The following is a 16,523-nucleotide window of genomic DNA, read 5'->3' as shown; positions in this document are numbered from 1 at the left end:
GGCAACTTAGCCAATGTTGTAAAATGTCCTCACATATTTGAAGGCAGATGATGTCCTCACATATTTGAAGGCAGATGATACCCTGCCTGCTACTGGCACCTCTTTTAGAGGAACAGGCCTTTCTGCCACCATTTTGTGGCACTTCAGAGGGAAAGATCCTTAGCTGCTACCTGCCTTTCTTCAGCTCCATTAAGCATCCTAATTAAGGCCAATTTCAAAAGGCACCAAATGTTCTTTAATTCTGTTTCCACAGATAATTCACATGGGATGTGGCCAGCTTACCTGTTCCCACAATTTCATCACCATTTTATCTGTCCAACAATTTGGAATTTGTAAGTTTTCTCAGAGAAATAATTCCTGGCCATTTGTGGGGTAGGGGTAGAGCAGATAAAGGGTTATGGAGGGGAAATTTATCTCAGGCCATAAAGGGTACCTATACCACGTTGAAAAAACAGTCTTGAAAGAGAGGTATCCCTGCTGGGTGACATCTCTGATGGATTATATTCATCCATCTGGTGGTGGTGTTCATAAAGGCTTGGCTTGGGGAGATGCCTGAGGAACTGCATAGAAGGTAAGAAGGGTACTTTCTTTTCTGTGGAAGGTTTTTCCAACAGCAGAACAGCTGAAAGGACAGGGAGTAGGAGAAAGTCCTGCAAGTCCCAGAAAGAAAATGGTCTGTGGATAGGGCTGCATAATTGGGGCTGGATTCATCTCATTAGAGCAGGAGAGACTGAAATTCCTGTGATAAAAGAACGTCCAGTTTCTGTCAGAGCTACAAAAGAAAGGATGACTCAAGGGTAGTGGAAATGGCACTGGATTTGTTTTTGACCTTGGAGAGTCACCATCTTTACTATATTTCTCCATCTGTACAAGCAAAGGGTTTGAACTAGATCAAAGTGGCCATATAGGTTTAATCCCATACAGCTGCCTGGAAGGCAGGCAGAAAGGATTTTGAGGTAGATCAGGCAAAGTGTGCCACAGTCAATTAGCAATGTCTGTCATGGGCATGGGTTTGGAGAGTAGTGGCATATGTGCTAGCTGTCTACCATCTCTAGACAAGATGATCTCTATAGTTATTTCAGTTCTAAAATCTATTTTGTTATACCCAATGACATAAACAGACCTGGAGAAAGCCTTGTTAAGTCGGCATCCTATAAAAAACTTGGGTCAGAAGAAGTCAACTATAAATTTATTATGGGTTAATTTTGTAGAAAAATTAGAATGCTGACTGGACAATTTGCACCTAAATTCTCACTTGGGTTAATTAATAAATTAGCCTTCTGCTGAATTGCTTTAAAATATAGCTTTCTATAAAGGCAAGCTTCCTTTCTTGTTTGCCTCTTCTGGGTGCCAGAATTTTGAGTGAAATTGCCAGGTGGAGGTCCGCCTGGTCAAGCTTCTGTCTTCAGTAATACCTGGAAGCATTCTTTCTTTCTTTTTTCTTTTTCTGTCTACACCAAATTACCATTTATTTTATTTTTATTATTTTTTATTATGTTATCTTAATCACCATAGAGTATGTCATTAGTTTTTGATGTAGTGTCCAGGATTCATTGTTTACATAGAAAACCCTGTGCTCCGTGTAATACATGTCCTCCTTAATACTCATCACAATAGCCAAACTGTGGAAGGAGCTGAGATGCCCTTCAACAGATGAATGGATAATATATACATTGTAATAGATTCATATATACAATGGAATATCACTCAGCCAACAGAAATGATGACTACCTAACTTTTACATCAACATGGATAGAACTGGAAGAGTTCTTTAAATCAAGACTTCATGAAAATGACAGCTGGAAGATATTAGCAAATGAAGTTTAAACTTTCATTGCAAATTTAAAAACCGTCTATAATTTACTATAGAGAACCTTGAGAATGAATGTTTCTCCACTTTGGGTGTAGAGAATTGGTCTGATCTAACCCCTGGCTTATGACAAGCTCTCATTATTGGTGCACTTAAAAAAAAAGATTTTATTTATTTATTTGACAGACAGAGATCACAAGTAGGCAGAGAGAAGGGCGGGTGGGGGGGTGCGGAAGCAGAGAGCCCGATGTGGGTCTGGATCCCAGGAACCTGGGATCATGACCTGAACTGAAGGCAGAGGCTTTAACCCACTGAGCCACCCAGGCACATGTATTGGTGTACTGTTATACATTTGTTTATTTTTTAATGCAACTAGCTTTGCATTAAATTAGCATTTTTTGAGTATTCACCACTGAAAATGAAAATAAGGGTCTTTTTTTTTTAAAAGATTTTATTTATTTATTTATTTGGGAGAGAATGAGAGAGAGAGAGAGCATGAGAAGAGAGAGGTCAGTGGGAGAAGCAGACTGTCTGCTGAGCAGGGAGCCTGATGTGGGACTTGATCCCACGACTCCAGGATCATGACCTGTGCTGAAGGCTGTCACTTAACCAACTGAGCCACCCGGGCACACAGAAGGTAGGGTCTTGACAACAACTTGGAGCTACATGGTACTTCCCCATATCCTATCTTCCCATCATTAACCTTGCTTCACACACACATAGGTCATCACTTTCCTGAACCTCATGTTCCTGATCCTCTTTACTTCCTTTTTGTTTGTTTGATTGTGGTATAATGCACATAACAGAAAATTTACTCTCTTAACCATTTCTAAGGTTTAGACAGTTTAGTATGGTTGAGTACATTCACATTATTGTGCAACCAATCCCTAGAACTCCTTTCATCTTGCAAAACAGAAACTCTGAACTCATTAAACAACTCCCCATTTCCACCCACATCCACCCTTCTACTTTCTGTCTACGAATTTTGACTACTCTAGTTACTTCATAAAGGTCATCATGTAAGATTTATGGCTGGCTTATTTATTTAGCATAATGACCTAAAGGGTCATCCATATTGGAGCATGTGTCAGGATTTTTTTCCTTTTAAAGCCAAACAATATTCTATGGTATGTATATACCATACTTTATTCATCCTTTCATAGTTGGACATGGGTTCCTTTCACCTTTTGGCTGTTGTGAATATGGCTGCTATGAACCTGGATTACAGATATCCCTTCCCCTTGAGTTGTTTTTGATATAGCTTTATTTTATCTTTATATAGTCCTAATATATACATAATTTCCAAGCTATGTAAAATATACTGTATGCATCCTTCTGGGATTTGCTCTTTTCAGTTAAATTATAATTTAATTATAATTCTAATATATTGCTAAAATTCACATGACAACAATGTTTATATCTGGTGTTTATTCTTTTTGACTGTCACTTGATGACACCAAAGGATAAAGATCCCAGGATCTCTTATGCACTGCTTGCTAAGAGTGTAAAATGATACAGTCACTTTGGAAAACAGTTTGGCTTTATCTTATAAGGTTGAATATTCGTATGCCTCACAACTCAACAATTCTATATCAAAGAGAAATTCTCGCTTATGTAAAATAGAAGATATATACAAGGAATGTTCTAAAAATTCTTCACAATATCCAAAACCTGCCCATCAATTGAAGAGAAGATGAATAAACTGTGGTTCAGTATTAACGTTTTTAATTCTCTTTGAGTTCCTGTAACCATATGATGCAAGTGGCTTACTTGTGATTAGCTTGGGAAGAGGGAAGACTCTTACAGCAATCAAGCTTATAGTGGCAGTCCTGTCATCCCTAGGTCAACTGCTTCAGCCCAAACCAGGAGTGAAGAGGATGAAGGGCCCCACGGAGCAAACAACTGTCTCTGGGGATGTGGTTAGGTGAAGATCTGCATCTTAAGAAATAGCCATTATTTAAGTCAGTCTTTTCAAATGCTTTTGTCTTTGGGCTAAATCCAAGATACACCCTCCCCTACAGCACTGTAGAATTTATTGGGACTACCATTCATAGAATACGTACAATGTGCCTGTTATGTACTAAGCTCTTCATAGGTGTCATTTCACATAATTGTCACCGTCATCCTATAAGAATGCCTGGTGGTAGATGTTTCATACATATAGCTGTTATTATCACTCTGTTCACAGATGAAAAAGCCAAGAATCAACATAGTCAAGCAACTTCATGAAGGCTGTACAGCTGGAGAGTGGCTGAGCTAGGATTAAAAGCTGGGACTACAAAACTGGCACTCCAGTAAAAGAGAAAAACCTCTTGAGGGCTCAGACTAGCTTCCTCCCAACAAATCTTTCTTCAAATGTTCTGACAGTTCAGCCACAGCTCTGCTTTTAATAAGGCAAACAGAACTAGTAGTCCCTTTATTTTAGAGAGAAAAGAATTGTTAGCTAAGCTCTAGGGCATCCCGTTTCAATTCTACATATGTAGAAGGTAACTGCTAGGGAAGCTCCCCAAATCAAAAGTACACTACACAGCTGTCTATGTAGGCACAGTGTGTCTATGTATGGAAAGAGTCTCTAAGAGTGCTTAAGGGCCAGACATCAGCCTCAGTTACAAGGGAAGCTAGGCCTGATGTGGTAGGCACCATTGCAGGAATCTGCCTGGTTTTCCAAAGAGTATATTATTTTGTGTGGTCAAATATGCCCTGAGTAGAAAGGAGTGTGGGTGGGCAGTCTTCTGATTTGAGGTCTCCTGATCTGGGCAAAATCTCCAATCTCCATCTCAGGAAACAAGAGATTCAAATCATGCTCTCCCCACCCTACCCCTGCCCTTCCAACCAGATGTTCACCCCTCTGCTCCTCTTTCATAGACAGCCTAGAGCTGCTGGCAGTCTCTTAGGACCTGTGGCCTGGGGCCTGGCTTAGTCTCTTCTCCAAAGAGCCATCTGCAGGACCAGAGGATGACTGGCTTTGTCCTAACTCATTACCTTTTTCTCATCTTCAATGATTCCTACCAGGACTGTTTATTTTCCTTATCTATCACCAGAATTTCTCATTCTCCAAGCATTGCTCACTTGAGCTGACTGAAGCATGCTATTCCTCTTGACACAGATAGCTCTAGGTCCATGGCTGGTGCTTAGAAAAAAATAAAAATTAAAAATTAAAGAAAAATAAAGCATTATGTCAGTTTCATTGATCTGCAGAAGTAAAGAGATCAGCTCAACAGTAAAGTAAACTTGATACTATCTGAATCGAGAACCTCACTAGACTAGGGGCTCTGAGTTAAAATACCAGCATGAAGTGTCTATTCATGTCTTCACAGACACTTCTCCAAAGAAGGCATACAAATGGCTAACACACACATGAAAAAATGTTCATCTTCACTAGCCATCAGGGAGATTCAAATCAAAACCACATTGAGATACCACCTTACACCAGAAAGGCCAGAATTAACAAGACAGTAAACAACACATGTTGGAGAGGATGTGGAGAAAGGGGAACCCTCTTACACTGTTGGTGGGAATGAAAGTTGGTACATCCACTTTGGAAAACAGTGTGGAGATTCCTTAAGAAATTAAAAATAGAGCTTTCCTATGACGCTGCAATTGCACTACTGATTATTTACCCCAAAGATATAGATGTAGTGAAAAGAAGTACCATCTGTACCCCTATGTTCATAGCAGCAATGGCCACAGTCACCAAACTGTGGAAAGAACCAAGATGCCCTTCAACGGACGAATGGATAAAGAAGATGTGGTCCATATACACTATGGAGTATTATGCCTCCATCAGAAAGGATGAATACCCAACTTTTGTATCAACATGGATGTGACTTTAAGAGATTATGCTGAATGAAATAATTCAAGCAGAGAGAGTCAATTATCATATGGTTTAGCTTATTTGTGGAACATAAGGAATAACATGGAGGACATGCAGAGAGGGAGAGAAGAAGGAGGTTGGGGGAAATAGGAGGGAGAGACTGTGGACTCTGAAGAACTAACTGAGGTTTTGGAGGGGAGGAGTGGTGGGAGGTTGTGTGAGCCTGGTGGTGGGTATTATGGAGGGCACATATTTCATGGAGCACTGGGTGTGGTGCATAAACAGTGAATTCTGGAACACTGAAAAGAAATTTTAAAAAATAAATAAAAATTGTAAAAAAAAAAAATTAACAGCATGCACACACATGCATCTCTCCTGGTCTGAGAAAATGGGGATGTTTGGGTGTTGATCTTGAGTACTTTCCTGACTCATTAATGCAAGTGTAGTTGGCATGATATTAATCACAGCTAATAATGCCTCGCCCTGAGTGAGGCAGTATGCTGAAGATTTCCCATAGACTATCTGGTTTAAAAATTTCTGTTTTTCACTTATGGTTTGTCTCCCTCCCAATCCCATCAGTGACTCTTGATCTCACAGAACAGGCTGAAGGTTGCTGGGGGGAGGGGGTTTGGGAGAAGGGGGTGGGATTGTGGACATTGGGGAGGGTGTGTGCTTTGGTGAGTGCTGTGAAGTGTGTAAACCTGGTGATTCACAGACCTGTACCCCTGGGGATAAAAATATATGTTTATAAAAAATAAAAAATTAAGGTCACACTAATTAAGGTAAAAAAAAAATTTCTGTTTTTCAGAATAAGAAACTGAGGTTTAAAGCTGTTAAGTTTTTTACAGCTAACAAGTGGTTAAGTTGGGATTTGAACCCAGGCAGTCTAGCTCCACAATCCTGTGTCCTTATCTATTATAATATCCAGCATTAGCAACACACAATTAATGTGACTTTATTTTCAATTATATTTTAAAGGGGTGACTTTGTGTTTGGGGATCATTCTACTTACAAAATCCATTGAACTAGAGATTAACTGAGGATACATAAAAACTAATAAACTCTGAAAAACATAAAGCATGAGTAACATAACATCACTGCAATAGATATAACAGCAAATCGCTTCTTGTGAACATATTTTGCTGACAAACCATGAGCTAATGATCAGCCTTCTTCCCTTGGGACACATACACACACACACACACCAAGTTGCTTGTTTGTGCCACCAATAGAAACCCAGGAACTACCGTGGACAAATAGAGGATGAAGCACTACATAAGCAACCCAGATTAGAAAAGCAAGTGTCTGTAGTCAGAAACCAATAGTAATACTGTAGCTATCAATCATCAAAATGTCCAAAATGGGAATGAATGTGGCAAAGACAGCAAATTTGTGTCAGAGTGTGCAAAAAGACCAAAGGGGAACCACTGTAAGAAGGAAAATTGCTCCATGAGAAAAATTGCTTCAGACTGGGACTTGAGTCTAAGTCTCCCAACTCATTTTCTTACGATTTTATCATAAGCAAAATGGCAATGAAAAAAGCTCATCTAACACAGATGATAGGTCCGGGCATCTTAGGAGTGTGGGTAAGAAAAAATAAAGTATTGAGAAATAGCCAATTTGGAAGATGGAAGTAGCCTGTTTTTTTAAATTTATTTTTTATTTATTTTCAGCATAACAGTATTCATTATTTTTTTTTTTTTACTTGATGAACAGACTTTAATAAGAAGCTCTATCATCCATTAGAAACTTATCATATGCCTTGCAGTCTACAAGCACTTTACACTTATTATCTCATTTAGTAAACTTTTTCCTTTCCTAGCAAACAGTATTGCTTATATGGAAGAAGAAAATATTGGCCTGAAAAATTCCATATCTAACCTTTCTTTAAAAATAGTTCTTTATTTAATCAGTCCAAAATACATCACTCTCAACTATTAAAAAAAAACAAACTGTAATTGTAGTCATCACCTTTCTTTATATCTGATGCCAGTGGTCTTTAAACAGAGCATTCTGTGTCTAAAATAAATTTCTAGTAGTGAATGTTAAATTGCTTTTTCCTTCTGGATCTCAGTAGAAATTAGCCATTTATTTATTTGTTTGTTTGTTTGTTTATTTATTTTAGTAAATATCTTCTGCCATCCTTAAAGCTGTTTAGATCTCCTGTAAGTGAGGTATTTTCATTTTCTTTTTTTTTTTTAAATTTTTTATTTTTTTTTATAAACATATATTTTTATCCCCAGGGGTACAGGTCTGTGAATCACCAGGTTTACACACTTCACAGCACTCACCAAATCACATACCCTCCCCAATGTCCATAATCCCACCCCCTTCTCCCAAACCCCCTCCCCCCGGCAACCCTCAGTTTGTTTTGTGAGATTAAGAGTCACTTATGGTTTGTCTCCCTCCCAATCCCATCTTGTTTCATTTATTCTTCTTCTACCCACTTAAGCCTCCATGTTGCATCACCACTTCCTCATATCAGGGAGATCATATGATAGTTGTCTTTCTCTGCTTGACTTATTTCGCTAAGCATGATACGCTCTAGTTCCATCCATGTTGTTGCAAATGGCAAGATTTCATTTCTTTTGATGGCTGCATAGTATTCCATTGTGTATATATACCACATCTTCTTGATCCATTCATCTGTTGATGGACATCTAGGTTCTTTCCATAGTTTGGCTATTGTGGACATTGCTGCTATAAACATTCGGGTGCATGTGTCCCTTTGGATCACTACATTTGTATCTTTAGGGTAAATACCCAATAGTGCAATTGCTGGGTCATAGGGCAGTTCTATTTTCAACATTTTGAGGAACCTCCATGCTGTTTTCCAGAGTGGCTGCACCAGCTTGCATTCCCACCAACAGTGTAGGAGGGTTCCCCTTTCTCCGCATCCTCGCCAGCATCTGTCATTTCCTGACTTGTTGATTTTAGCCATTCTGACTGGTGTGAGGTGATATCTCATTGTGGTTTTGATTTGTATTTCCCTGATGCCGAGTGATATGGAGCACTTTTTCATGTGTCTGTTGGCCATCTGGATGTCTTCTTTGCAGAAATGTCTGTTCATGTCCTCTGCCCATTTCTTGATTGGATTATTTGTTCTTTGGGTGTTGAGTTTGCTAAGTTCTTTATAGATTCTGGACACTATTCCTTTATCTGATATGTCGTTTGCAAATATCTTCTCCCATTCTGTCAGTTGTCTTTTGATTTTGTTAACTGTTTCCTTTGCTGTGCAAAAGCTTTTGATCTTGATGAAATCCCAGTAGTTCATTTTTTCCCTTGCTTCCCTTGCCTTTTGCGTTGTTCCTAGGAAGATGTTGCTGCGGCAGAGGTCGAAGAGGTTGCTGCCCGTGTTCTCCTCAAGGATTTTGATGGATTCCTTTCGTACATTGAGGTCCTTCATCCATTTTGAGTCTATTTTTGTGTGTGGTGTAAGGAAATGGTCCAATTTCATTTTTCTGCATGTGGCTGTCCAATTTTCCCAGCACCCTTTATTGAAAAGGCTGTCTTTTTTCCATTGGACATTCTTTCCTGCTTTGTGGAAGATTAGTTGACCATAGATTTGAGGGTCTATTTCTGGGCTCTCTATTCTGTTCCATTGATCTATGTGTCTGTTTTTGTGCCAGTACCATGTTGTCTTGATGATGACAGCTTTGTAATAGAGCTTGAAGTCCGGAATTGTGATGCCACCAACGTTGGCTTTCTTTTTCAATATCCCTTTGGCTATTCGAGGTCTTTTCTGGTTCCATATAAATTTTAGAATTATTTGTTCCATTTCTTTGAAAAAGATGGATGGTACTTTGATAGGAATTGCATTAAATGTGTAGATTGCTTTAGGTAGCATAGACATTTTCACAATATTTATTCTTCCAATCCAGGAGCATGGAACATTTTTCCATTTCTTTGTGTCTTCCTCAATTTCTTTCATGAGTACTTTATAGTTTTCTGAGTATAGATTCTGTGTCTCTTTGGTTAGGTTTATTCCTAGGTATCTTATGGTTTTGGGTGCAATTGTAAATGGGATTGACTCCTTAATATCTCTTTCTTCTGTCTTGCTGTTGGTGTAGAGAAATGCAACTGATTTCTGTGCATTGATTTTATATCCTGACACTTTACTGAATTCCTGTATAAGTTCTAGCAGTTTTGGAGTGGAGTCTTTTGGGTTTTCCACATATAGTATCATATCATCTGCGAAGAGTGATAATTTGACTTCTTCTTTGCCGATTTGGATGCCTTTAATTTCCTTTTGTTGTCTGATTGCTGAGGCTAGGACCTCTAGTACTATGTTGAATAGCAGTGGTGATAATGGACATCCCTGCCGTGTTCCTGACCTTAGCGGAAAAGCTTTCAGTTTTTCTCCATTGAGAATGATATTTGCGGTGGGTTTTTCATAGATGGCTTTGATGATATTGAGGTATGTGCCCTCTATTCCTACACTTTGAAGAGTTTTGATCAGGAAGGGATGTTGTACTTTGTCAAATGCTTTTTCAGCATCTATTGAGAGTATCATATGGTTCTTGTTCTTTCTTTTATTGATGTGTTGTATCACATTGACTGATTTGCGGATGTTGAACCAACCTTGCAGCCCTGGAATAAATCCCACTTGGTCGTGGTGAATAATCTTTTTAATGTACTGTTGAATCCTATTGGCTAGTATTTTGTTGAGTATTTTCGCATCTGTGTTCATCAAGGATATCGGTCTATAGCTCTCTTTTTTGGTGGGATCCTTGTCTGGTTTTGGGATCAAGGTGATGCTGGCCTCATAAAATGAGTTTGGAAGTTTTCCTTCCATTTCTATTTTTTGGAACAGTTTCAGGAGAATAGGAATTAGTTCTTCTTTAAATGTTTGGTAGAATTCCCCCGGGAAGCCGTCTGGCCCTGGGCTTTTGTTTGTTTGGAGATTTTTAATGACTGTTTCAATCTCCTTACTGGTTATGGGTCTGTTCAGGCTTTCTATTTCTTCCTGGTTCAGTTGTGGTAGTTTATATGTTTCTAGGAATGCATCCATTTCTTCCAGATTGTCGAATTTATTGCCGTAGAGTTGCTCATAGTAGTATGTTCTTATAATAGTTTGTATTTCTTTGGTGTTAGTTGTGATCTCTCCTCTTTCATTCATGATTTTATTTATTTGGGTCCTTTCTCTTTTCTTTTTGATAAGTCGGGCCAGGGGTTTATCAATTTTATTAATTCTTTCAAAGAACCAGCTCCTAGTTTCGTTGATTTGTTCTATTGTTTTTTTTTGGTTTCTATTTCATTGATTTCTGCTCTGATCTTTATGATTTCTCTTCTCCTGCTGGGCTTAGGGTTTCTTTCTTGTTCTTTCTCCAGCTCCTTTAGGTGTAGGGTTAGGTTGTGTACCTGAGACCTTTCTTGTTTCTTGAGAAAGGCTTGTACCGCTATATATTTTCCTCTCAGGACTGCCTTTGTTGTGTCCCACAGATTTTGAACCGTTGTATTTTCATTATCATTTGTTTCCATGATTTTTTTCAATTCTTCTTTAATTTTCCCGGTTGACCCATTCATTCTTTAGAAGGATACTGTTTAGTCTCCATGTATTTGGGTTCTTTCCAAACTTCCTTTTGTGGTTGAGTTCTAGCTTTAGAGCATTGTGGTCTGAAAATATGCAGGGAATGATCCCAATCTTTTGATACCGGTTGAGTCCTGATTTAGGACCGAGGATGTGATCTATTCTGGAGAATGTTCCATGTGCACTAGAGAAGAATGTGTATTCTGTTGCTTTGGGATGAAATATTCTGAATATATCTGTGATGTCCATCTGGTCCAGTGTGTCGTTTAAGGCCTTTATTTCCTTGCTGATCTTTTGCTTGGATGACCTGTCCATTTCAGTGAGGGGAGTGTTAAAGTCCCCTACTAAAATTGTATTATTGTTGATGTGTTTCTTTGATTTTGTTATTAATTGGTTTATATAGTTGGCTGCTCCCACATTGGGGGCATAGATATTTAAAATTGTTAAATCTTCTTGTTGAACAGACCCTTTGAGTATGATATAGTGTCCTTCCTCATCTCTTATTATAGTCTTTGGCTTAAAATCTAATTGATCTGATATAAGGATTGCCACTCCTGCTTTCTTCTGATGTCCATTAGCATGGTAAATTCTTTTCCACCCCCTCACTTTAAATCTGGAGGTGTCTTCGGGCTTAAAATGTGTTTCTTGGAGGCAACATATAGATGGGTTTTGTTTTTTTATCCATTCTGATACCCTGTGTCTTTTGACAGGGGCATTTAGCCCATTAACATTCAGGGTCAATATTGAGAGATATGAATTTAGTGCCATTGTATTGCCTGTAAGGTGACTGTTACTGTATATGGTCTCTGTTCCTTTCTGATCTACCACTTGTAGGCTCTCTCTTTGCTTAGAGGACCCCTTTCAAGATTTCCTGTAGAGCTGGTTTGGTATTTGCAAATTCTTTCAGTTGTTGTTTGTCCTGGAAGCTTTTAATCTCTCCTTCTATTTTCAATGATAGCCTAGCTGGATATAGTATTCTTGGCTGCATGTTTTTCTCGTTTAGTGCTCTGAAAATATCATGCCAGCTCTTTCTGGCCTGCCAGGTCTCTGTGGATAAGTCAGCTGCCAATCTAATATTTTTACCATTGTATGTTACAGACTTCTTTTCCCGGGCTGCTTTCAGGATTTTCTCTTTGTCATTGAGACTTGTAAATTTTACTATTAGGTGACGGGGTGTGGGCCTATTCTTATTGATTTTGAGGGGCATTCTCTGAACCTCCTGAATTTTGATGCTCGTTCCCTTTGCCATATTGGGGAAATTCTCCCCAATAATTCTCTCCAGTATACCTTCTGCTCCCCTCTCTATTTCTTCTTCTTCTGGAATCCCAATTATTCTAATGTTGTTTCGTCTTATGGTGTCACTTATCTCTCGAATTCTCCCCTCGTGGTCCAGTAGCTGTTTGTCCCTCTTTTGCTCAGCTTCTTTATTCTCTGTCATTTGGTCTTCTATATCACTAATTCTTTCTTCTGCCTCATTTATCCTAGCAGTGAGAGCCTCCATTTTTTATTGCACCTCATTAATAGCTTTTTTGATTTCACCTTGGTTAGATTTTAGTTCTTTTATTTCTCCAGAAAGGGCTTTTATATCTCTCGAGAGGGTTTCTCTAATATCTTCCATGCCTTTTTCGAGCCCGGCTAGAACCTTGAGAATTGTCATTCTGAACTCTAGATCTGACATATTACCGATGTCTGTATTGATTAGGTCCCTAGCCTTCGGTACTGCCTCTTGTTCTTTTTTTTGTGTTGAATTTTTACGTCTTGTCATTTTGTCCAAATAAGAGTAAATGAAGGGGCAAGTAAAATACTAAAAGGGTGGCAGCAACCCCAGGAAAATATGCTTTAACCAAATTAGAAGAGATCCAAAATCGTGAGTGGGGAGAAAGGGGATAAAAAGAGGTTCAAAAAGGAAGAAAGAAAAAAAAAAAACAAAAAGAAAAGAAAAAAAAAAGAAAAGAAAAGAAAAGAATTTTTTAAAAAAAGAAAACACCTAAGAAAAATGTAAAAAAGAAAATATATATATATTAGATAAACTAGTAAAAAATCGTTAAAAAAGAAAAAGGTAACAGTTATAAAAAAAATTTTACCCGAAAGCGAGAAAAAAAAAATGAAAAAGAAAAAATTAAATTAACTGCAAGACTAAAAAAAGTCACAGGAAAAAAGCCATGAGTTCCGTGCTTGGCTTTCTCCTCCTCTGGAATTCTGCTGCTCTCCTTGGTATTGAAACCGCACTCCTTGGTAGGTGAACTTGGTCTCGGCTGGATTTCTTGTTGATCTTCTGGGGGAGGGGCCTGTTGTAGTGATTCTCAAGTGTCTTTGCCCCAGGCGGAATTACACCGCCCTTACCCGGGGCCGGGGTGAGTAATCCGCTCGGGTTTGCTTTCAGGAGCTTTTGTTCCCTGAGCGCTTTCCGTAGAGTTCCAGAGGACGGGAATACAAATGGCGGCCTCCTGGTCTCCGGCCCGGAGGAGCCGAGAGCCCAGGGCCCCACTCCTCAGTGCGCCCTCAGAGAACAGCGCCCAGTTACTCCCGTCTGCCTGACCTCCGGCCGCGCTCCGAGCTCACCGAGCCTGCGACCGGTTCAAGGTAACACGGAGCTGCGAGCTTACTGTCGGCTCTGTCTCTGTAGCCGGCTTTCCCGTTCCAATACCCGCAAGCTCTGCGACACTCAGACACCCCCGATCCTTCTGCGACCCTGCGGGACCTGAGGCCACGCTGACCCCGCGTGGGCTTCGCCCCGGTTTAGCCTCTGGAGCGATGTCCCTCAGCGGAACAGACTTTTAAAAGTCCTGATTTTGTGCGCGGTTGCTCCGCCGCTTGCCGGGAGCCGGCCCCTCCCCCCGGGGTCTATCTTCCCGTCGCTTTGGATTCACTTCTCCGCCGGTCCTACCTTTCAGAAAGTGGTTGTTTTTCTGTTTCCAGAATTGCTGTTCTTCTTCTCTTCGATCTGCCGATGGATTTTCAGGTGTTTGCAATCTTTAGATAAGCTATCTAGCTGATCTCCGGCTAGCTGAAGCAGTCTCAGCTTGCTACTTCTCCGCCATCTTGACTCCTCCTCCAGTATTCATTATTTTTTCACCACACCAAGTGCTCCATGTAATCCGTGCCCTCTAAAATACCCACCACCTGGTACCCCAACCTTCCACCCCTCCGCCACTTCAAACCCCTCAGATTGTTTTTTAGAGTCCATAGTCTAGTCTTTTTACAGTTATCTATCCACACCAAATTCAGCTTTACATAAACTTCTCAAATCATTAAAATTTGCTTTTATGGTAATAACTCCCTTTTCCATTTATAGTTCATCAGTTTATATAATGATTAAAATATCAATTTAATAAGTACAACTCTTTATAAACAAACCTGGAAACAAGCTCAACAACTCAACCCATAGGAACACAAATGTGTTGGCTTACTAAAAGTATAGCTTTTGTTTTTCATAAGTATAGCATGCCATCAGCATCAGTATGAATGTTTTACAGTAGAAATGATGAATATAGTTCAGGCCATCAGGGTAGTTAAAGGGAGGTCAATAAAGAGATCTCCTATATCAACAAATCTCTGTTGAGATGTAGATTTCCCAATGGAAATCTGAATTCAACATATAAAAAGTAAACTATTTTCCCTGTTAAATTCCCAATTCTTTATTTTTTTATTTTTCTGCCACTTTTATCCACCCACACTTACCCATGAAATAATTCAGAAATTATCTTTAACTTCTCATGTTCCTTCATTTTTCCTCTTAAGAATAACCCCAATCTATCTCTGTGTTTGCTATCCTACTCTTTTTTTTTTTCCTGGTTTTTATGCTTTTCGGGCTCTCCACAGAGGAAACAGTGGGAAAGCAAATGTTAGTCTTAGTCCCTTTTAGCCCTCATCCCCATTTTCCCAACTCTGGCTTGCTCCCCTACTACTAACAGTGGTTAAGAGCACGAATGCTGGAGACAGACTGCCTGGGTTCAAATGCCAGTCCTTTTTACTTGCAGTAGGAAATCCAGCTATTCCCCCAAACTCTCTGTACTTCAGTTTCCTCATCTATAAAGTGGGAATAGCAACAGCATCTCTTTGGTAATGTTGCTGGAAGTATTAAATGAATTAATACATATCAAGGACTTAGAACAATGTATGGCACCTCCCTGAGGCTTAACTATTACTCATTATCTCTACTTTTTTCTCTTTCACTCTCTCTCTCTCTCTCTTTCTCTATTTCTTTCAGATAGGGAGAGTACATGAGAGTGAGGATGGTGGGTGAGGAGGGGTAGTAAAAGAGGGAGAGAGAGTATCTTAAGCAGGCTCCATGCTCAGTGTGGAGCTGGACACAGGGCTTGGTATGATCCTGAGATCATGACCTGAACTGAAATCAAGAGTCAGGGGCTTAGATGACTGAACAACCCAAGCTGCCTTTCTGCTCCCCTCTTAATCCAGACTTTGGTATTTTCTGCTTTTCTCTGGTGGTTTTTGTCTTTCTCTTCCTTTTTATTTGTTTCAAGCTTTTAAAGTCTAGCTATCATAGTGTAACATTGGTTTCGGAAGTAGAATTTAGTGATGCAGCACTTACACATAACACCCAGTGCTCATCACAAGTGCCCTCCTTACGACCCATCACCCATTTAGCCCATCCCCCACCCACCTTCTTCCATCAACCCTCAGTTTTTTCTCTATAGTTAATAGTCTCTTGTAGTTTATCTGTCTCTTTTTTATCTTCCTTCTCCTATGCTCATCTGTTTTGTTTCTTAAATTCCACATATGAATGAACTCATATGGTATTTGTTTTTCTCTGACTTATTTCACTTAGCATAACAAGCTCTAGCTCCATCCACATCACTGCAAATGGCAAGATTTCATTCTTTGTTATGGCCAAGTAATATTCCATTGTGTTTATATACTACATATTCTTTATCCATTCATCAGTCAATGGACATTTGGGCTCTTTCCATAATTTGACTGTTGTTGATAATGCTTCTATAAACATCAGAGTGCATGTGCCCCTTTGAATCAGTATTTTTGTATTCTTTGGTAAATACCTAATAAAGCAGTTGCTGGATTGTAAGATAGCTGCATTTTTAATTTTGGGGGGAATCTCCATATTGTTTTCCAGAGAGGCTGCACCAGTTTGCATCCCCACCAACAGTGCAAGAGCGTTCCCCTTTCTTCACATTCTCCCCAATATCTGTTTTTTCCTGTGTTGTTAATTTTAGCTATCCTGACAGGTGAGGGGTGGTATCTCATCATAGTTTTGATTTGTATTTCCCTGATTGAGCATCTTTTCATGTCTTTGTTAACCATTTGTATATCTTCTTCAGAAAACTATTCAGGTCTTCTCCCCATTTCTTAACTGGATTATTTGTTTTTGGGATGTTGACTTTGATACATTC

Source organism: Mustela putorius, unplaced genomic scaffold (assembly GCF_011764305.1).
Source record: "Mustela putorius furo isolate JIRA1106 unplaced genomic scaffold, ASM1176430v1.1 tig00003972_pilon_pilon_pilon, whole genome shotgun sequence".
Taxonomy (NCBI): Eukaryota; Metazoa; Chordata; class Mammalia; order Carnivora; family Mustelidae; genus Mustela; species Mustela putorius.
The sequence above is the reverse complement of the archived record's forward strand: the minus strand, read 5'-3'. Positions refer to the sequence as shown.